The following is a 22483-nucleotide window of genomic DNA, read 5'->3' as shown; positions in this document are numbered from 1 at the left end:
AAGGTGAGTACAGAACCAAGGCCTGGCGTAGACATTGTCGCTATTATTTACTTATCTATGCGACTTAACTCTGTGATCTGCCTGTATTGTTCGCAAGACAAAACTTTTCACTGTGCCTCAGTACACGTCACATTAATTTCAATTCGCTTCAATTCAATTCAGTTCAGTTCAGTTCAGCTCAGTTCAGCTCAGTTCAATTCAATCCAATTCAATTCTATTAATTTATTTTCAATTCATGGAATGCTGGTGTAATGCTGATGTCATTAGTCACATTTTTTTGAGAGGCCAAGATTAGGGGAAATGACCAACTGTCCTGAGGAGCAATAATACAGAGAGCAGGATCATGTACTTCAATTTGTTTGGAATGCAGGTCACTTTAACTGCTGCGGGATAAAGTTCAGTCAGCGACAGATAGGGCGGAGCCAGAGATGCAGCAGACTCAAAAAGAATATTGTTGCCGAAGGGAGCAGCTTCCACAGTACAGAATGCAACTCCGGCTTCCAGACGTCATAATGGACACCGTCTGTGAAGACTCAACAACACAGAGGTGTATCCATAGTGTGACTGCCGTCCATAGAGGAAGCTCAAGCCAGCCAGTGTTGTTTAATGCAATTTAGTTGTACAGAATCTGATCGTGCAAGTGAGCAGAAATTATCGAATCAGGGGATTGTTAGTCATTAGAGTTCTATTCCGCAGAGAGAAATGGAGACTTGAGTCATTGAATATGTACAAATTTGAGAGAGATGTTTATGATTTCCAGAGGAGTTACGGGTTATGGAAACCTAGAATGAGAAGGAAGGAATCAACAATTTGGAGTAAAGTGAGATCAGTCATTGAGTGTACTGAATGAGTGAGTCAGCTTGGAGGACCAAATGTCCAAGTGCTGCTCCTGTAGCTGAATATAACTTCACAATTATATAGCTTCACAATTTCACAATGACCAGCATCAAATAGATCTCAGACGATACATCCTGTACACACCAGAGCTGCAAATTTGTTCATTCCCACTTTAGATGTGCGTTTTCCCAATGAGTGTTCGATGTTGTGTTGTTCGATGTATCTTATATTGTCCTCCCATATCATTCTCCTGTAACTCTCCTCGTCCTGAATAAACAGATTAATATAATCAGGCTGCAGCATCTTTCATTTATAAAATTATACAGAAGCATTAAAAATACGCTTGTGAAACCTGAAATAACATTTTGCTGTCAGGGTCCATCCTCCCACCCAGATCTGAAAATTATTAATCAGGTTCCCCTCACCCCACTCAAAATAACGCACCCGTAGCAAAGCCTGTCGAGCTGTCAGTCTGAGAGATTCATGCTGAAAGTGAATTAAGAATAAAATAGCTGAACAAGAGGATGGTTTAATCGACCGTCATGAATGACGTTGACAATAGATACGTTCTCTGTACTACCACCTGTCCCTGTCTAAAGTAAGATTACGCCAGTGGCAGGCAGGGGATTCAATAAGCCACGTACTTGCGAAAACACCGAGGTCAATACATGGGCAATTACTTTGCATGTATATACCTTCCTAACCTGTTGTGTGAGAGACCTGCCTTAAGCTGCCAGCATAGTAAAGTCGGTGTCGGCAAAGAGGTGCTTCATTGAATGGGCCGCTTGGGATGATCAGACGGCTTCCCCATCCTTCTGTCTCCAAGTTGCCCACTTACAATTGCCTCTTCAACACCATGAATGGATCTTAATCTTCTAGAGGCAGGTTTTTGGTCTTTGTAGTAAATCCAACAGGACTGCAGCGGGATCCTAGTAAATTAAGATACACCAAGTCGCTACTGATTCACTTTGTGTTTGGTCAGTTCTCTAATGAAGTTTGAAACTTGGAGAATACCCATTGAAATTCAAGATCAATATTTTCTCAATGTCACTTCACTCAACAGATACCTCTCATTTACTGTAGCTACATAGTCTCAATCTCTGCCAATTGTGTGCAGACCATTCCTCTTCTGAGTGAGCTTAACATTACAGACTCTCCTTTTACCTTGGTGTACTGGTTCCCATGTTGTGATTTCCAATTTTTCCATTCTTCATCCAATTTCGAATCAAATGTGCCTGTTGAGGCTACAGCCAGAATAGATACCGCCACACTGCCCAGAAAGAGCCAGAAGTTCATGATGGACAACCTAATAGGCAAAACCAGTGGGCTTTAGATAGGGAGTGGGTAATTTTCAAGTTAGCTGTTTCCTTATTCTGAGAAGGAACAAAATAAATTGTACAAATAATACAAACAATAAAATTCCAACAATTCATCCAATGCTGAAAGTTTCATGTAATTCACCTTCATGAGGCATCGTCAGTGGATTGGAATCTTCCAGCACTAGACTGATCAACTTAATTACGTTTCAAATTTAAAACCAATTATTGGAAAGAACACGGTAAAATGAAATCATACTTTTCCATAAATTGCCTTCTTGTGATGAAAGTTATTTGACTCACGGTCCACAGGTTTAATCAGTCAACAGCTCATGTCGTAATGATTACATTGCATTCAACCTTACATTGAGCAATGAATCCTCAGAAGGTATGACTGTAGGATTAGCAACAGGATATAAAGAACAGGTGGACATATTTTATATCGTTATCTTCTGTCACTTTAGACAATGCAAAAAAAAAATCTGAAGACGACATGTAAATCGCGAGTTGAAAAGGAAGGAAGAAATTGAACCAATGCAATCAAAATGGAAAGATACAGGAAAAAAAATCAAACTGAAAAAACTCGTATGTCCTCAGTAAAAAGATAGAATTAATGATAGAATTCCGAAATTGAATGTGTGCAGCATTTTTAAAATTTTGATGTAAAAAGTTACAAAACAATGTGCATGACATGAAAGTTGTTTCAGAGGTGTGGTTCCAAAATGGTCACGGAAGGGACCATTCAACTGATTATTCAAGAATCCTTCATGTTTAAGAAGTAAACGAACAAGGCAGAGGGAATTTCGCCAGCTCGTTTGATAAGCTTCAATGTGAAAAGGGAAAGTTGAAACGAGAGGCAAGCATTTGTGTTTTATTTTACACAGAGGCTGGCACATGCCTGGAAAATGCTACCAGTTGAGGTGCTAGAAGTAGATGCAATTTCGAAGTTAAGAGAAATTTAGACAGGCACATGAACAGGCAGGATATGGAGGGTCACAGACCATGTGAAATCAGATGAGATTAAATTAGAAAGGCATCATAGTAGGCGCAACCATGGTGGTCTGAAGGGCTAGTTTATTTGCTGCACTGTTTCATGTTTAAAACCATCGCATATCAGTGAAATAGTGAGAAATGGTTTTCTGGATGACTATGTGTGGTGATGAGAAAGGAACATAAGTGTCTGGTGGGTCTCATTCCTGTGTTTCTTAAGAGCGTAGATGGAGAACACAAAGCAAGGAATAGTGGGACTTTGTAAGAAAGGTATCGAATAAGACATTACAATTTTAAATTTCACGTTGATTGTATGAATCAAATTGACAACTACAGCCTTATGGTTGAATGCATGGGGTGTAATTATAATGGTTTTTCGAAGAATACGTTCTGGAATCAACTAGAGAACAAGCTATGTTCGTCCTGGTATGTATGAAACGAGATAGGATCAACAATAATAATATAGTAAATGATTCGTTCAACAAATATGGTCACAGCTTTCCGGAATTTCATATGCAATGTAAAATAGAAAATCTTGGATATCAAGCTCGTGCCTGAAGCTGAAAGAAGATCAAGCACAAGAAGGTGATGACAGCGTTAACCTCAGTGGGAGATGGACAAAATGTTGAGAGGTAAGAGATTGGATAAATAGTGGGATACAGTTAAGGTAATATTTAGGTATTCTTATCAAGGAACTATTCAATGATGTAGATTGTAAGAGAAGAATGTACCATTTATGGCGAACTACCAAATTCAAGTCTCGTCTAAAGAAATTGATCATCATCTGTGCAAACATCGATTAGGAGTTAAAAAACATAGAAACTGACAAATGACAAACAATGATGAAGAGAACAAGAATATGAATGTTCATGACAAAGAAAAAAATAAGCAACTGAAAGCAAGGACTTTAATACTTATTTAAATGAAGAAGCTAGCTGAAATGTTGATTATTTCGATGGTGAGATTTGCCCATGAATAATGGGAAAGACTGATGTCGCAGGGAGTTTGAACAAATATCCAGTTTCATAGTAAAAACAACAAAACAAAAAGATTCAGAATCAAGAGGTAAAGGGAGGGAATTACCTTGATCACTGAAGGAACAATTACTCAGAAAACAAATGAGTTTAAAGTCTGACATTCACTTGGATCTGACTGATTAGATCTGAACGTTTTAAATGTAGTTACTGCAGTGATAATGGGTACAATAGTGGCAATATTATTGCGGTTCAGGAATTGTTTTCACTGATGGAAATCTGCAAATAGGGAAATTCACAAAAAGGAGGGGAATAAAAAATTGAAAGATTTATGCAAGTTAGGAAATATGATATCATTGGCTAAAATAGAACAAAGAGTAACAGCAATAGGCCTACCGGCCCTACAAGCCTGTGTTGACACATATTGTCCGTCTTCACTTCGAGGAACCATGACCCTCAACCTGCGATCCTATTCTTGTTTTCGACCAGGTACATCTTGAATACTGCCATTGTGTCTGCTTCCACCAACTCTTTCGGAATGCGCTGTCGGCACTCATCACTTTTTGTGAAATACTTGCCTCTTTTAAAATGCACGCCCGCTACACATGTTTCCCCTAGTAACTGACCCCTCCACCCTGGGAAAAAGAAGTCTCCTACTCACCATTGGATCCATGCCATTCATGTCCTATTATCTGATAGGTCACCCCAAAAAGCAAACTCAGTCTTCGTGATAATTAACATAACACATAGAAAATTACAGCACAACATGGACCGTTCGGCCCTCGTTGCACAGACCTGTGGAACAAAAGTAAAGCACATCTCCCCTACACAATAACAAATTCATCCGTAAGTTTTCCAAATGAACATATAAATGACCTTAACGCTGGCTGGTCAGATGTTGTTGCAAACAATGCGTTCCACACCTTTTCTACTCTCTCAGGAAAGAAACTATCTCTCACACGTGTCCTATATCTAAGATACAGCCCCACAAGTTAAGTTGTTCCGTCGTGCTAGCCATTTGAGGAATAAAGGCTGTCAGTCTCCACCTGTCTACCTCTCTGATTATATCTTATGTCTCAATTAAGTCACCTCTCAACCTTCTTCTCTCTGACCAAAACTGCCTCAAGTGCCTCAACCTTTCCACATAAGACCTTCCATCCATACCAGGCAACACTCACTGAAATCTTGTCTGAAGTCTCTCCAGAGCTTAAACACTTTTCCTCCAATTCGGTGAGCAGAACTGTATGCAATATTTGAAATGTGGCCACACCAGAGTTTGGAACAGCTGCCATATTTCCTCGTGGCTACGAAACCTAATCCCTCTGCCAATAAAAGCTACTTCTGGATTAGTGGTGCTGGAAGAGCACAGCAGTTCAGGCAGCATTCAAGGAGCTTCGAAATCGATGTTTCGGGCAAAAGCCCTTCATCAGGAATCAATAAAAGCTAACACAACCGTATGCCTTATAAACAAATTTATTAACCTGCGTCGGTATTTTCACGGAGCTCTGTACATGGACACCGAGATCTCTCTGCTCATCGACACTTGCAGGAATCTTACTATTCGTCGAGTAAATTTATTCCTGTTACCTCCTCATACTTTTGCACGTTAAACTACATTTAGCTCCGCAGCCCAGCTCTACGGATTATTTTTCTCCCTCTGTACCTTGTAATATGCATGAGCACTATCCACAACTCCAGCGACCTTAATGTCACCCGTAAATTTACTATCATCTGCTTGTCCGCCCTCATCCAGATTATGTGTAAAAATAACAAACAGCAGTGTCCCCAAAACAGATCTTTGCATTACACGACTACTAACGGAATCCCAGTAAGCACATTTCCCATCAACTGCCTCTGTCTATCTTCTTTTAGCGAGCCAATCTCTGATCTAAACCACAAAGTCACCCTGACTCCCATGCCTCCGTACTTTGTGTAATAGCCCAGCGTGGGGAACCTTATCAAAAGCCTTTCTGAATTCCATGTACACCGCATCATGTCTTTACCCTCATCCAACTCGTTGGTCATCATCTTATAGAACTCAATAAGGTTTGTGCGGAATGGACCTCCCCCTGCGCAAGACCGTGTTGACTATCCCTAATCAACGGATTCTTCTCCAGATTATTATAAATCCTGACGCTTATAACCTGTCCCAACACTTCACTCACAACCGAGGAAAGGTTCACTGGTCTATAATTATCAGATTTGTCTCTACTAACCTTCTTGACAAAGGGGAGAACAATTGCTAGAGTCTTCTGGCTCTATTCCCGTCAATGAAATCTCCTCCCTGTTTCCGAGGAAATCCGAGGATAAATCCCATCCAGTCCAGGGGACGTATTTATTTTCAGATTTTCCAGAATTGCTGCACCTCCTACTTGTGAACCTCAGTCCTGTCGAATTTATTAACTTGCATTTCAGTATTCTCGACAGCCTTTCTCCATAGACAAAAGTCCCCCATGCCAGGCAACATATTGGTAAACCTTTTCTGTACACACTCCATAGCAGTGACATCCTTCTGGTAGTGAGGTGAACAGAAGTGTGAACAATATGCTGAGTGTGGCCTTAAACAAAGTTCTCTAAAGCTGAAACATAATCTCTCCACTCTTGCATTTACTGCCCTTTCAATGAAGCCAAGCATGAGAAAAGCATTTCTTTAAATACGTATCTACCTACGCTGCTGCCTTCCATGATCTGCGGACCCAGACCCCAGATCTCTCTCCATACTAACTGTCCTAATGATTCTTCCATTCACTATATCATTTTCATCTGTACTTGACCTTCCTTAATGCATCAACTGACTTTTTTCCAACTCAACTTTACATGCCATTTTTCTGCCCATGCAGTAACTGATTGATATCCTGCTGTCTCCTCCGAAGGTCATCCTCACTGTCCACAAAACCACCAATCCTTGTCGTCCATAAACTAACTAATTTGCCCAGCCATGTTTTCCTCCAAATCATTTATGTAGATCACAAACGACAGATATTGAACCACTGAATAAGTGGAATTTCACTTCACCGAACCTACCATTTTGAAATGAATTTTGATTCATTCCACAGCTACCTCTTCCTTCTACGAGTAAGCAAGGTCTATTTCTATCTTGCCAGTTCACCTCTGAGACAATTTGACTTCAGCTTTTGTACCAATCTGCCATGAGGGACCCTATCAAAGCTTTTACTGAAGTCCATGTCCACAGCATCAACATTTTTTCCCTCATCAATTATCTTTCTCAACACCTAAAAAAATCGTTCACGTTCGTGCAGTGTGACCTTCCCACATAAATATAATGAGTCCATCCTTCATAAGTCCATTTGCTTCTGAATGCCTACAGATCGAACTCTGAGAATCGTTTCCTATCGTTTCTCTGTAACCAATGTGAGGCTCACAGGTCCATACATATCACTCTGACCTTCCTTAAACAATGGGATAAGAATGGCTAGTCTGCACTCCATTGGATCCTCACCTGTGGCTTCCCCTGGTGGAATCCATTACAGCACAAATATTAAGTAAAATTACAAAATGCCTGAGGATCATGGGTTTCCTCTCTCTCAGTGGTCACAGATGGTATGTCGTGGTTAAACATAGGGGTCACCATATCTCAGGAAAGGGCTTAGGTCGAGAATGTGGGACTTTCAAGGTAACCGTATGCGATATGGAAAGTAAAGAATAACAGCACCTTTAAATATCACACTATAAGCAAGGTTAATCAACATCGTTTTCTGATAGGACATTTCATTTGTTCAAACGATTTTGAGGATATAACTGCAGTTGGAATTCGTAGGAAGCAGGATAGTATTGTGTTTAGGTAACTAAAAATGGTCGAAATTGTTCGAGATGAAAGACACAAGAGCTCACACTGACAGAGTTGCATATCAGCGGAAACAGACAGTATGCGAACTAATAGGAGACAGACAGTTGGGATGAACAGATAACTTCTAAGTTGGCAAGTTGCAATGCGTGGAATGCCGCAGCGATTGAACATGGAACATCATCTGTCTATTAGCTACAGCAGTAACAAAATGAATCCTTGTCTTTAACAGCCAAATCTGCAGAAGTATTATTTGCAATGTAAATTGGGAAGAGGACACAAATTGTTTGCATAGTCACGGAGAGAATTTCGCGGCAGGCAGATATTTGGCAGATGGAATAAAATATGGCAAACTGGTCGATTCTCCATTTCGTTAAGTAAGCAGGAAAGCAGAATGTTATTAAATGGAGAGGAGAATGTAGTTGGACTGAGGGATGCAGGACAGCCCCAAATACATTCTGGAGAAACTCAAAAAGTCTACAGAATCTATGGAGTGAGAAACAGAGTTAATGTTTTGAGTCTGGTTTGACATTTTCAGAACTGAAAAGGGCTGTATCTCCATGCCGTTTTATAAAAAATACAGTCACAATATTATGTGTATTGAAGTTAACTGACAATTGTTTGTCTATTTTGCACATTTTATTTAAACAGTTCCCATAATTTACTGTTGACGACTTCGAAACTATCCTCAAATTTAGAAATTGTGCTTTTAATTCCAAAGAAGAATCTGTTAAAATCAAAAAGGAGAAAGTGAGGACTGCAGATGCTGGAGATCAGAGCTGAACATTGTGTTGCTGGAAAAGTGCAGCAGATCAGGCAGCATCCAAGGAGCAGGAGATTCTCCTGCTCCTTGGATGCTGCCTGGCCTGCTGAGCTTTTCCAGCAACGCATTTTTCAGCAACAATCTGTTCAAACAAAACTTGAGTGAAATGGCAATCATCCTTGTCTTTAATACGTATGTCTTGAAGGAGCTCTTCATTTCAGGCAGAGATCTCTGAATAAATCATTGTTCAGAGTAAATTTTCAATCAGAGTTTATTATCATTGTACAAGACTGTGGTGGAAGTCTTGGTCATGCACATTTGTGTCTCACTGGTTCTGCTTTCTCGTATTTTCAGAGATACAGAGAGCAGGGTTATATACAATGTGTGCGTGAAGTCTTCAGTTCGCATATGATGCGGGGCGAGAGAGGCACGTCAGTTGGAAGCTGGGTTTGAGGGATTGGCTCGCTGATGGATTAAAGATTGGTGGGGAGTGGCGAAGAGTATACAGTGTGAAGGGTCGAAAGTCAGGCTGAAAATGACGAGGAATGCTGGGAACTTCAACATTTGATGGCTATTGAGGGTTTAGGATTGTGACTTCAGGGGGTCATTTGCCTCACAGCGAGTAAGAGCGTTGTGTCAGTGTGAGAGGTGGGGCGGGTTCTGCTGCGATTAGCTGCAGGAAGGATAGTTCTGTTGGATGGGTGGTTTTGTAATTTGGTAGATGACCCAAATTTAGGGATGCAGTGGAGAGTGAAGACTATCTCGCAGTAAATAGGACGTTGATCAGATGTGGAGAAAGTGAGGTCTGCAGATGCTGGAGATCAAAGTTGAAACTTTATTACTGGAACAGCACAGCAGGTCAGGCAGCATCCAGGGAACAGGGGATTCGACGTTTCGGGCACAGGCCCTTCTTCAGGAAACTTCCTGAAGAAGGGCCTGTGCCCGAAACGTCGAATCCCCTGTTCCCTGGATGCTGCCTGACCTGCTGTGCTGTTCCAGCAATAAAGTTTCAACGTTGATCAGATGTGTCAATGGGCCGAGAATGACAGATGGATTTTAATTTCGCTAAATGTGAGGTGTTGCATTTTATTACGGAAGTCAAGGGCAGGTCTTGTACACCAAATAATATGCCCTGGGGAACGTTGTTGAACAAAGAGACCTATGGGTGCAGATGCACAGTTCCTTGAAAGTGGAGTCACAAGCAGACAGCATGGTCAATGAATCACAAAAATGTACAACATGGAAACCGGCCCGTCGGTCAACTTTTCCGTGCTGAACAGGTAGCCTCAATTAATCTACTCCCATTTTCCAGCACTGAAGCATATCCTGATAAAACCTTCCTATTCATACACCCATCCAGATATCTTCTAAATATTATCATTGCACCAAACTCCACCACTGGTATTTGTGTTCATGCCTTCTCTCACATATGCAATACTCTATCACAGCCGATAAACAACCCTCCCACTAAATAATTTCTGTCCATTAGTAGTTCATATGTTTGTTATCTTCATCCATGTCAACTCAGCATCATGATTTCCCTGACCAATATCCGACATCAGTGTTGGATTTATATGAATCCTTTCCGAACAGTTCCACCCTACCTCCTTTCCACTTTTGTTTGACAACTCATGAGATATTCAGCTCCTATATTTGGTCACTCTGTAGTCATATCTATGTAAGCATAACTATACCATAACCATGCATATGCATTTGCGCAACTGCTAAATTTACTTTACTGCAAATGCTCATCACAACAAACACAAAGTCTTCGCACTTGTCTTTTCAATGTGTTTTTCATCTGCTTAGCTTTACGTTGGCGCTTTTGGTATCCCATGTATTTTCAGTTTTCCACTTTCGTGAAAAACTGTTACATTTGAAATTTGGCTTCTTAATTTTGTACGAACTTCCTCAGAATAATTGTGCAGGACCTATTCCTTGTTCAGAATGTGTCATTGGTACGTACATCGAGAGTGTACTGCTGGAAAAGTACAGCCGCTCAGGCAGCTTTCGAGGAGCAGGAGAACCGTCGTTTCGGACACAAATCCCCCAACAGGAAGGGTTGACACGATGCGGTTTTTCAGCACCACACTCTCGACTCTGGAAGCCAGCATCTGCAGTCCTCACTTTGATACTGCAATATCAACTTCAAAATGATGAACCCTCCCCCCTTCCATTGCAAGTTCCTTTTCTTCCCTGAGCAGCTTCCCTACTCCTTTCAATGGCTGGACAAGAGTCTGGACTCTTGCTCAATACTGCAGAAAAAAAATCAATAACCCTTACTATACTGCCTCCTCATCCTACGTTTCCTTATTCTTCTCCAGACGGTAATGTCTTACTCAGTGGTGCAGTGGTGAGTGAGCTCATCTATCCCTCAGCCACCAAACTCCTCCAATGAAGGTGGAAGAACCAAACATCCGCTGAATAACAGGAAAGGCGGTGCCTCCTCCACCTCTTCGGTCCCCAGAGCTATGCCAGCTGCACCCTACCTTACATCAGTATTGATCAAATTGAAAGACCTTAACCTTAAGACTGTGGCTGCCACCTCAAAAAAAGTATTAAATATACATTGAAACCGCACTGGTGCACCGCAGTGTCTTCATCTTGGTCAGTAATTTATGAACTCTAAGGAGAATATCTTCAAGATTAACTTATTCTTTATACAATAGATCGCATAAATCCCACACCCGACTGTCACCACACATCACCTGTTCTGCTATGGTCATTTCATGAAACTTCTTTTTTTAATGTAATTGGTAACGAATAAACTAAGTACTCTCACTCAAAAGTATTAATGTTCTGAAACTTAAGAAAAAATAAGGGAAAAAGTATGAAAATATTTCCTGGATTTTAAAAGAAAAAGCAAGTGAACAAACAATCGTCCTTCAATCACTAACCCATTTCTCTGAGATTCCATGTTATTTTTTTCTTAACTTCATGCTTTTGGGGTTTGGAAGTGTTCACAGAGTTGACTCTTGATGGCTTTCTGAGAGTCAACTTTCAGCTCCTGTTCAGCTACAGAGTGACCAATTAATAAAAGAAAGGATTGTCTAAAATCCCTCACTCACCAAACTCTCCAATGTGCACTCGGTTTCAGATGTACTGCACAACTGCTTTGGAAGACTACAGATTAGAAATGTAGGGAGACAAAAAGAGTGAATTCCAAACTCCATTGGTATGTTTGCTGACTCTGCACCATGGTTGAGCAGAACTGATAACTAACTTGTTAATATATTCACATTAAGTTTTTACAGTACACCTGCCCACAAAAGTCTCTGACTGTAGCCGTTATAAAGCACATTTTATAGATTACATTACAGTCTGGAAACAGGCACTTCAGCCCAACAAGTCCACAACGAGCCGCCGAAGTTCAACCCACCCCTACATTTACCCCTTACCTAACACTACGGGCAATTTAGCATGGCCAATTCACCTGATCGGCTCATCTTTGGACTGTGGAGGAAACCGGAGCACCCGGAGGAAACCCACGCAGACAACGTGCAAACTCCACACAGTCAGTCACCTGAAGCGGGAGTTGAACCCGGGTCTCTGGCGCTGTGAGGCAGCATTGCTAACCACTGGGCCACCATGCCGCCCACAACTTTAATTCCACATCCTGCACAGACAACCGCAGAGAGGTAGCAGCACTTTAGAACATAAGAGGACTGTGTCACCAGGGATTTTCCCCCAAACCAAAGTGCCATCCATGAAAGCCAGCAGCTCTCCAATACTCAGTGTGACCAGATGAATGGTTTCTAAATTAAAAGGTGAAAGGAATGTTCTCTGTGAGGCCTGACAAGCTGTCAGTGTGACAAAGCAACTGAGCCAAATAACTAAGATTAATGAAAACGTCAACAATACAAACATTCCACATGAAGTAAACAGAGTGATAAAAGAGATTTGATGACAGTATTCATCTCGCGTGAATGTGAAAATATTGTATCTTCGATTTAAATACTATAACTTGTGAGATCCTTTAAATCTATGAATAAAGCATGTTCGGAAGAAGGGTCACCGACCGCAAAACATTATCTCGCATTTCTCTCCATTGCTGCTGTCAGACTTCCTGAGTTTTTCCAGCAATTTCTGTTTCGGTTTCCACTGAAAACTGTATTCACTTTCCCCTCTAACAGAATCTCTTCGTGTAATGCCACAGGCCTTTGAAAAGTGTAAGGTTGACTTTGAGCTGACTTGATATTTCTGCTTCAGAAAAGCGTAAAATAAACTTTTCAGCAAAAGATGCCGATCACAAAAGATAAGTTTGATACAGACAAAAACGTGAACACGCTGAGAACATTAAACGCCAAAGACTGATTTACTGTGCAGTGCTACACTTGCACATATAGCAGAGACCTAAAGATTCTATTCTGAGTCTGTGATTGCGCTGTGCGACTCCAGTTGAGTCAAGCTCACCTTTAGAACGTCAACGTTGTTTTATCACAACCCGAAAACTTATCAATGCATCCACTCAGGGCAACTGAATGCCACGAGAACCTGTATATTCATGTGACTTGCAGCGTGCGGATGTCACCGCTGAGATTATGAATGTGAATAAGCTTTGAAAAGGAACAGTAATCATTATTAGTGCAGAGGCACTCTCATTATACAATACCTTCATATATTCAGAATGCGTATACTGCTGAAGGAATAATTGTTGTTTTGATTTCTACCTTTAATCAAGGGCTTCTCTAACTTATACATCATGGTATATTTCAATTTACAAATCCTCATTCAATAAAAACGCATAAATACTGTTGCTGTAAGAGCAGGGCAGAGATTGGTAATGTTACAACTATGAATTGCACCCCCTGTGTCCCTAAAGCCTGTCCATCATATAATAGGGACAAGTGAGCCTCTATGACGGATCATTCCCCACTTGTCCAGACAGGTGCAGTTCCAAATCCACACAGCAGCACAATGGCACAGTGGTTAACACTGCTACCTCACAGCACTCGGTGTCCGGCTTGACATTCCCGCCTCGGGCAAGTGCCTGTGCGGAGTTTGCACATTCTCCCCGTGTCTCAGTGGGTTTCCTCAGGGTTCTTCAGTTTCGTCCCACAGTCCTAAGATGTGCAGTTTAGGTGAATTGGCCATGCTAAATACCCGAAAGTGTTGGGTGAAAGGATAAATTTAGGGTTGCACTTTGAAGTGTTGGTGTTGGCTTGATGGGCCGGAGGGCTTGTTTCCACACTGTATAACATCTAATCTCTAAATAAAAATAGAACCAGAAGTTGCAGGAAAAACGTAGATTTGCCTGCATCTGTACGTGAAATCCATGTTATGGTTTTGGGCCCCGTAACACGTTTTGAGAATCCACGGATATTTGACAATTTACGACCATTCATGCAAAAGCAGCCGACTTAGTTGGCAACATTTCCACAAATATGCATGCCTTCCACCACCGATACTCAGCACCAGCAACATGTACTGTCCACAAAACGCACTGCAGAAATTTGCCTGAGATACTGATACAACACATTCCAAACTGGACACCCACTTCAACTTAGAAGGACATGGGCAGGAGGTGTCGATGGATACCACTAGTTGCAATTCACGTCTAAAGCACACAACAACCTGACTTGGAAATAAACATTGCTCCTTCAGTGTCACTGAGTTCAAAACCTGCATTACACTTCCTAATAGCATAGTGCATTTAACAAGCTCATCGCCACTTCCTCAGGTTTAAAAGAGGAAAGGACAATAAGCATCAACCAAATCAATAAGTCCTAAATCCTGTGAATGAGTATTCAGGAAATAACAAATGGACTGAGACCCGATATTCACGGTCCTTCAAATGTTAGTTTCCGTGACATTAAATTGAACTCTTTCCTCCTGTACTCCCTCACTGAATGAGCACCGTATCCCAGAACATCTCATATTGCTGCACCTGAACACAGCTGAAGCTGATTCAACCTGAGACGTAACATCCCTTAGACTTAAATATCCACCCTGATCCAAACAAATCTACCTTTAAAATAAAGATTCAAAACTGGAAATGTGTCAAAAAGTAGATAATAGTTACTATCGTTAAACGTAGACAACTATCAAGGAAAATATCGATATGAAATGATTAGGCTACGTATGTTGAAGTATCCAGATTGAAACTTCCCAGGTTAAATCCGTGCAGTAAGAATATGTCCAGTTTTGCGACGTGTTAACCACTGTCAGTTAGTACAGAGCAGTAATGGAAGGATTTGGAACTCCATCAACTCCCAGATCAGGGAAAATGACAGAGCAGACTGAGGCAAAAATTAGAAAAGCCCCTCAACGAATCGGGGATAGTTCGGGTGAGGATGCCTCACAAATCCTCTCTATCGTGGCTGGATACACTTCAAATCACAAATCTCAAAGACACCATCCCATGTTTCATATGAAACAGCATATTCTATTCCTATCTGTCCTGGTCCAACTGACGACCCATCACTGAAGTCCAAAAGGAAAATAATACTTTGCATGAGTAAACTCACCTTTGCGTGATCTTGTACATCTAAGTACAGCTGTCCCTCAAACTTTTGAGTTCTGAATTTGTGCCAGTGGTGCGACTTTATATCGACACAGCTTCCAATATAAATCCATCCTTCAATTCTCTGATTAACAAATAGGACAAATCATCTTATGAATGATCTCAAATGATGATGTGGAGGAGTTGATATTGAACTGGGGTGGACCAAGTTAAAAATCACACAACATCATGTTAGCGTCTGACAGATTAGATTTCTATAAACTGGTGTTATTTGCTTTTTAATTATGCGCAAATCAGTTAGTGCAAATCCTTTGGAGAGTTGCTTAAGAATTTTCCAACATCGCAAGCTTTAAAAGAACATTGTGTTCCAATGTGATCATATGATACGTCCTCTTTTTGTATTAACATTTTTATTTTCCACAAATGGTTGCACTCGCAGAATGTGGAAACAGGCCCTTTGGACGAGCAAATCCACAACGACGCTCTGAATAGTAGCTCACCCAAACCAATTCCCCTACCACACTTCATTTTCTCCCAGACTAATGCAATTAACTGACACATCGCTAAACTCTGCTGCCAATTTAGCATAGCCGATTTACTGAACCTGCAAATTTTTGGAATGTGGAAGGAAACCGAAGCACCAAGAAGAAACCATGCCAATTCGGGCAGACCATGAAAACTCCCGTGGCTGTAAGCGAATAGGGATTACTGACGCTTGGAGATAGCTTGCGAACCACTGAACCACCACGCCATCTCAAAAACCACTGCTGATGAAGGAGGATCGTCAGCATTGCAAAGGGGAGATTGATCGAAGTGTCACCTAACTGTCAGCATCAGACATTTTTTTATGGATCAAAAAGTGGAATAAATCTCCTTCTACCCTGCATCAACCTTCAATTAGATCCCCCTGTGGATAAGGATGGTGTTACCAGGGCAGCGTGACATCGCCATGCCTCAATTATGAGGACAGACCAAGTTCATAATGAACAGTAAACAACTTTCCATGTTTCCCAAAATAATCTTCCAATTTTAGTGGCACTATTGGTTAGACAACCAATTGTTGCCATTTCCAAATTGCCAGTAAAAAATAACAACAACCACCGAGCTATTATGATTCCATTTTCTAACATTTCATCCATAGTCTTGTAAGCGTTGACATTATAATTACCAAGTGAAAACAAGGTTGGCTTTCAACTGAGCCCTGAAATTGACCCCTGAAACTGACCAATATTCAGTCTACATTTCTGGAAGCTTACACGAGAGGAATTGATTCCTTTTATGATCACCACAAATGAGACTCACATTGGAGAAATAATTTCATAAATAGTCTTATAACTGATTGAACTGAAAGTCCATCGGTTATAGAAGTGGGGTTTGAATCCATATTCCAAACTGAAAGAGATGGACTGCAGTGTCCACAATTTTCAAGGTACCACCTGAGGGTTCTGGGTAATCAAAGATGGAGCGCGAGAGAATTTGTGATTGTCAGTGCTGCAGCTTTGTGACGCTTGTCAATGTTAGATTTGATTTCCTCGGTTTTTTTCGGAAGAGTATCACTGCTTTATAATTTTTTTGAATTGGTTTATTAGGTTGGCAAAAGAATATCAGTATATAAACAGACATTGCTGAAAACTTTCAGCAAATATCACAGCATCAGAGTTAAAGTTTCACAACGGGTGATTCTTCCTCAGAATTCCAAACCTCCAAAGAAGCTCAAAGCAAGTTACTTTAAAACAAAAGAGGGAGCAGGGGCCATATGAGAGGTGAAAAATAAAGGATCATTTCGTGTTGCTCAGTCAAGATCATGGATTACACTGCCGAACAACATTGCGGGTTTCCCGACATGACATAGACTGCAGTGATTTAAGCTCATTGCCACCTCCTTATGCTTAACTAAGACCGTGCACATCTGACGAACCAGACAGTGACTTTTCAGAGCTGCCTAGCTCTGCTATTACTTTCATGTATCACTGGACAGCCGATTTCAGCCGAAGACAGATATAAAATGAAATTAACAGTTGGCCTTCAGAAAACTCGTAATGGGGATTTCCTCGCAGCACGGAAACTGCGAGGTGGTTATTTTCTCTAATCATTCTCTGTTTGTTTGTAAACTACTGCGTAGAGAATTTTTTAAAAAGATGACTTTCGTCCAAAGCTGGAATTGGAACAATGACTCGCCCGAACTGTAAGGGGCAAGGTTACATTTTAAAGAAAGGTTCCCAGTAGGGTGACTTCTTAAATTATATTTGCAAGTGGGCACGTGTGTTTTGCCTCACTATCGCATTAGACCACAAGTCCGTAAGCTATAGGAACATAAGTAGGTCATTCAGCCCATCAGGTCTGCTGCACCATTCAATCATTGCTGAGAGCGTCTCGACCCTGATGTCCTGACTCCATCCCTTTACCCTTGATGGCGTTGCGAATCATAGACCAATCTACTTTTGTCTTCAATCCACTTAATGCCGTTCCCTCAACAGCCTTCGGCGGAAATGGGTTCCACAGATTTACCACACTCTTCCAGCAGAAAATCCTACTCTCTCTGTTCTAAAATGACTTCCCTTCATTCTGAGGCTGTGCATTCGAATGTTCATCTCGCCAACTCGCCGAAAACTATTCACCATGCCAACGTTATACATGTCTCTCAGTTTTCTGTAACTTCCAATGATATTCTCTATCATCCTTGTTGTGGTTCTGTTCGCCGAGCTGGAAGTTTTTGTTGCAAACGTTTCGTCCCCTAGCTAGGCGACATCATCAGTGCTTGGGAGCCTTCTGCGAAGCGCTTCTTTGATGTTTCCTCCGGTGTTTATAGTGGTCTGTCCCTGCTGCTTCCGGTTGTCAGTTTCAGCTGTCCGCTGTAGTGGTTGGTATATTGGGTCCAGGTCGATGTGTTTGTTGATGGAGTTTGTGGATGAATGCCATGCCTCTAGGAATTCCCTCGCTGTTCTCTGTCTGGCTTGCCCCACGATAGTAGTGTTGTCCCAGTCGAATTCATGTTGCTTGTTGTCTGCGTGTGTGGCTACTAAGGATAGCTGGTCGTGTCGTTTCGTGGCTAGTTGATGTTCATGTATGCGGATTGCTAGCTGTCTTCCTGTTTGTCCTATAACAGGACAAACAGGCAGACAGAACCACAACAACGAGCACCCGAGCTACAAATCTTCGCACAAACTTTGAATCTATCATCCTTATGTACGCAATTGTGCACAGTCCCAGATACTCTAATCCCTTGTTATATGACAAGCCCTTCGTTCTTGTGATTATTCCTGTGAATCTCTTGGGAACGCCCTACAAGCTCAACATATCTTTCCTTAGATAGAGACACAAAACTGCTCACAATATTTCCAATGCCGTCAGACCTTGGCTCAGAGAGCCTCAGAAGTGAACCCCTGCTCTTATATTTATCATTGCCTGGAGGAATAGTGCCAGAATATTGGAGGATGGCAGATGTTGTCCCCTTCTTCAAGAAGGAGAGCAGAGACAGGCTAGGTAATTAGAGATTAGTGAGCCCTACTACGGTTCTGGGTAAAGTGTTAGAAAAAAAATGTTGAGATTGAAAGGTTATATTTCTAATCAACTACAGCTGAATAAGTTGATTGCGAGAGTCAACACGATTTCATGAAAGTTAGTTCGTGCCACACAAACCTTATTGAATACTTTGAGATGGGGACAAAACAGGAGAATGACAGTAAAGTGGTTGTTAAGGTGTATATGGATTTCATCATAATGTTTAATATGTTTCCCCACGGTAGGCTATTGCACAAAATACGGAGGCATGGGATTTCGGATGATTATGCGGTTGGGTTGACTCGCTGAAAGAAGACAGTGGGTGGTAGTTGATGAAAATTGTTCATCCTACAGTTCCGTTACAAGTCTTGTACCTTACATCAAGGATCAGTTTTGAGCCCAATGTTGTTTTCATTTTTATGAATGACTCAGAATGCGGGCATAAAGGAAAGTGTTAGTAATTTTGCGAATACGCTATGGTCGGTGGAGTTGTGAATAGGACTGAAGGATGTTATAGCTTTCACAGGCGCATAAATAAGCTGCAGAGCTGTTCCGACAGGTGGAAAATGGAGTTGAGCATGGAAATGTGTGAGGTGATTCACATTAAAAGGAGCAAGAGGAATAAAGAATACTGGGCTAATCGGAAGAGTCTTTGTGTTGGAGATAAGCAGAGAGATGTCGTTGTGCCTGTACATAGATCCCCGAAAGTTACCATCCAGATGGATAGGGTTGGTGAGTTAGCTTTTGGTGGAAGAGGGATAGAGTTTCGGTGCCAAGAGGTTATGCTGCAACTGTACAATCATTTGGTATGGCCCCACAAGGAGTATTGAGTACAGTTCTAGTAATCGCATTATACAGAGGATGTTGACACTTTGGAAATGATTCAGAGGAGATTTACTTGGATGTTGCCAGGTATGGAGGTAAGATCTTAAGGGGATTTGACACTGTTAAGGGGAAGACGTTTGAGAGGTGACTTAATAAGGATATACAATATAAGGAGGGATTTATTTATTGTGGACAGTGAGAGCCTTATCCCTCTGTTTCTGATGGCTCGCAAGATGGGATGGAGCTTTAAATTGAAGGGGAATAGATACAGGACAAATGTTAGATGTAGTTTCTTTCCTCAGAGTGAAGTAACGGCATGGAAAGCACTGCCTGTGAAACAGTAGACTCGCCAACTTATAGGTCATTTAGCTGAAAATAGAAAAACATGTGGATGAAAATGAAATATTAAACGACAGATAAGCTTCAGGTTCGCTCAACAGTTCTGCGCAATGAGAGCCAAAAGGCCTCTCCTGTTTGATGTTCTATGTTCTATTCTGGCCATCTCCAAATGAATGCTAACGTTGCGTATGCTTCCCAAAATATGAAGACAACTTGAATGTTAAGCTGACAAGCGTATTCACTCGTATACTAAACTTCTACCTTTCCTACCGAAATGCCCACTCTCAAGCATTCCCACATGCATTTTATTTGGATGTTGCCTGGTATGGAGGGAAGATCGTGTGAGGGATGTGACACTGTTAGAGGGAAGAAAGTTGAGAGGTGACTTAATAGGGATAGACAAGATAATCAGAGATTTAGTTGGGGTAGATAGTGAGAGCCTTTTCCCTCTGTTTCTGATGGCTCTCAAGATGGGAAGTAGCTTTAAATTCAAGGGTGACAGATACAGGACAAATGTCCGAGGTCGTTTCTTTCCTCAGAGTGAAGTAGCGGCATGGAAAGCATTGCCTGTGACAACAGTAGACTCACCTACTTAACCGTCATTTAACTGACAATGGATTGACATGTGGATGAAAATGAAATATCAAACGACAGATAAGCTTCAGGTTCGCTCAACAGTTCTGCGCAATGAGAGCCAAAAAGCCTCTCCTGTTCTATGTTCTATATTTTATTCTAGCCATCTCCAAATGAATGCAAGCGTTGCATTTGCTTTCCGAATTATGCAGTCATCGTGAATGCTAAGCTGACAAGAGTATTCACTCGTATCCTACACTTCTACCCTTCCTACCGAAGTCCACAGCCTCACGCGTTCCCACTTTCATTTCTTTCTGCCACTTCTGCACACTCTCCTCGGCTGTCCGAGTCCACCTGCAGCCTTCCCGCCTCCTGAAGACGACATATTCTTCCAACTATCTTTGTGTCATCTATGAATGCAGCGACATTGCTTTCGGTTCTTTCATCCCCATTATATCAGGATCTGTGAACTTCTGGTTTATGTGAGCAAAACGGCGCAATATGTGAGAGAGAGGAAACAGCATGGGTCCCATCGAGTCCGTGGTGACTCCATCGCAGACATAATCAAATTCATCCCTTTTGACCTTTTATTGATATAACAGATTTCTAAGTTTTGGAAAATATGTTTTTTCTGCCCAAGACAGTATGCACTTGACAAGCTAAAAGGGTAAACTGAGAGTAGTCTGGATTATGCAGTATCTCCTGATATCCAGGCTTATTTCAGGATTAACTTCTGGATTCTATCCAGTTATGACATTGATAAGAACATGAATACAACTTTTTGGAGGGGTATGGGCCAGCCAAATGAGACTAATTTAGTTTGTGATTACAATCAGCATAGATTAGTTGGACTGAAGAGTCTGTTTCCATGTTGTATGACTCTCTGAAACTTCGTTAACGTTGTGAAAGATGAAGTCAGAATCTATTCCGTTAGCATTGCTTTTAAGGAAAAACTCAGTCAACCAAATCTATAAGCATCATTGAAAGTGTAAACCTGTTCGGAATCCCATGATAAGCACAGAGCCGAGCATGCAACGCAGAGTATGTTGCAGCTTGGAGATCATGTTATGTAAATAAGATAAATTCTGTAACAGAATGGAATGGTATGTTCCTTTGGGTTTTGAAATTTCAGGTTGAAAGTGTGACCAATGACAATTGATTATCTTTCTGAAGATTCTTCTAAACTACAAAAACCAATAAGAATTTATCTCAGCAACGGTGGAACAGACGACTTGTGGTGAATGGCCTCCATCTACTCCTGTGTTACTAAACAGGGTTGTTTGCGAATGTTGCAACAGGCCAGTGGATAGTTACTCCACAGTAGGACTACGACGGACTTGTTGAATGCTGACACTCAAGTGTAACCTGTCTACACAATCTTCCTAGTACTGACACTATCTCTACAAATATGGAAACGAATGAATGTCGTGACGAAAGCGAGTACCTAATGTAACAATTACATGTTAGATCTGTGTTCCTGTGAAACTGTGCATTGCCTTTAACTGAGATGACATATAATTCAGAAACAAAAAGGGAGCGAATGTAATAATCTTTCACATTACAAAAAGTTCTGCTTGTCATGCTTGTTTTTGGGAGGAATTGGATATTTTAGCAGTATACTGACGTAAACACTCTTGACACGTTCATTACATTCCCAATTACGAGTCTGAATATGTGGACCCTCCTGGAAGACTGTGTCCACATAATGTGGGAGTCCAGTTGTTATTTGCTGGAGCTGCACTCACTCACTCACTCACTCATTCAGTCGCTCACTCACCTTCCGGTCTTCATTGATGAATTGAAAGGCAAGGGACAGACCAAGACTCATTCGCTGTGGTATGTTCAGACTTAACAGGGCATGAATACTTCAGTGCTGAAAATAGGTTGATGGAAAAGCGCAGCAGGTCAGGTAGCAACCAAGGAACAGGAGAATCGACGTTTCGGGCATAAGCCCTTCTTCAGGAATGAGTAAAGCCCTTCCTGAAGAAGGGTTTATGCCCGAAACGTCGATTCTCCTGTTCCTTGGATGCTGCCTGACGTGCTGCGCTTTTCCAGCAACACATTTTCAGCTGTTATCTCCAGCATCTGCAGTCCTCA

General features: G+C 41.4%; 1 long non-coding RNA gene across 1 annotated transcript; it reads right to left on the bottom strand.

Moving 5' to 3' along the window:
* Positions 1-285: 285 nt before the first annotated feature.
* LOC148134892 (uncharacterized) lies at positions 286-15238 on the bottom strand. Its single transcript, XR_015755649.1, has 3 exons — positions 15153-15238; positions 2002-2143; positions 286-1104 (listed from the first exon to the last, which is right to left on the bottom strand). It is a non-coding gene; the product is annotated as an uncharacterized LOC148134892 (long non-coding RNA).
* Positions 15239-22483: the final 7245 nt, after the last annotated feature.

Source organism: Chiloscyllium plagiosum, unplaced genomic scaffold (assembly GCF_037043375.1).
Source record: "Chiloscyllium plagiosum isolate Xiang-an unplaced genomic scaffold, Cpla_swu_hap1 HiC_scaffold_52, whole genome shotgun sequence".
Lineage (NCBI taxonomy): Eukaryota > Metazoa > Chordata > Chondrichthyes > Orectolobiformes > Hemiscylliidae > Chiloscyllium > Chiloscyllium plagiosum.
The sequence above is the reverse complement of the archived record's forward strand: the minus strand, read 5'-3'. Positions and strand labels throughout refer to the sequence as shown.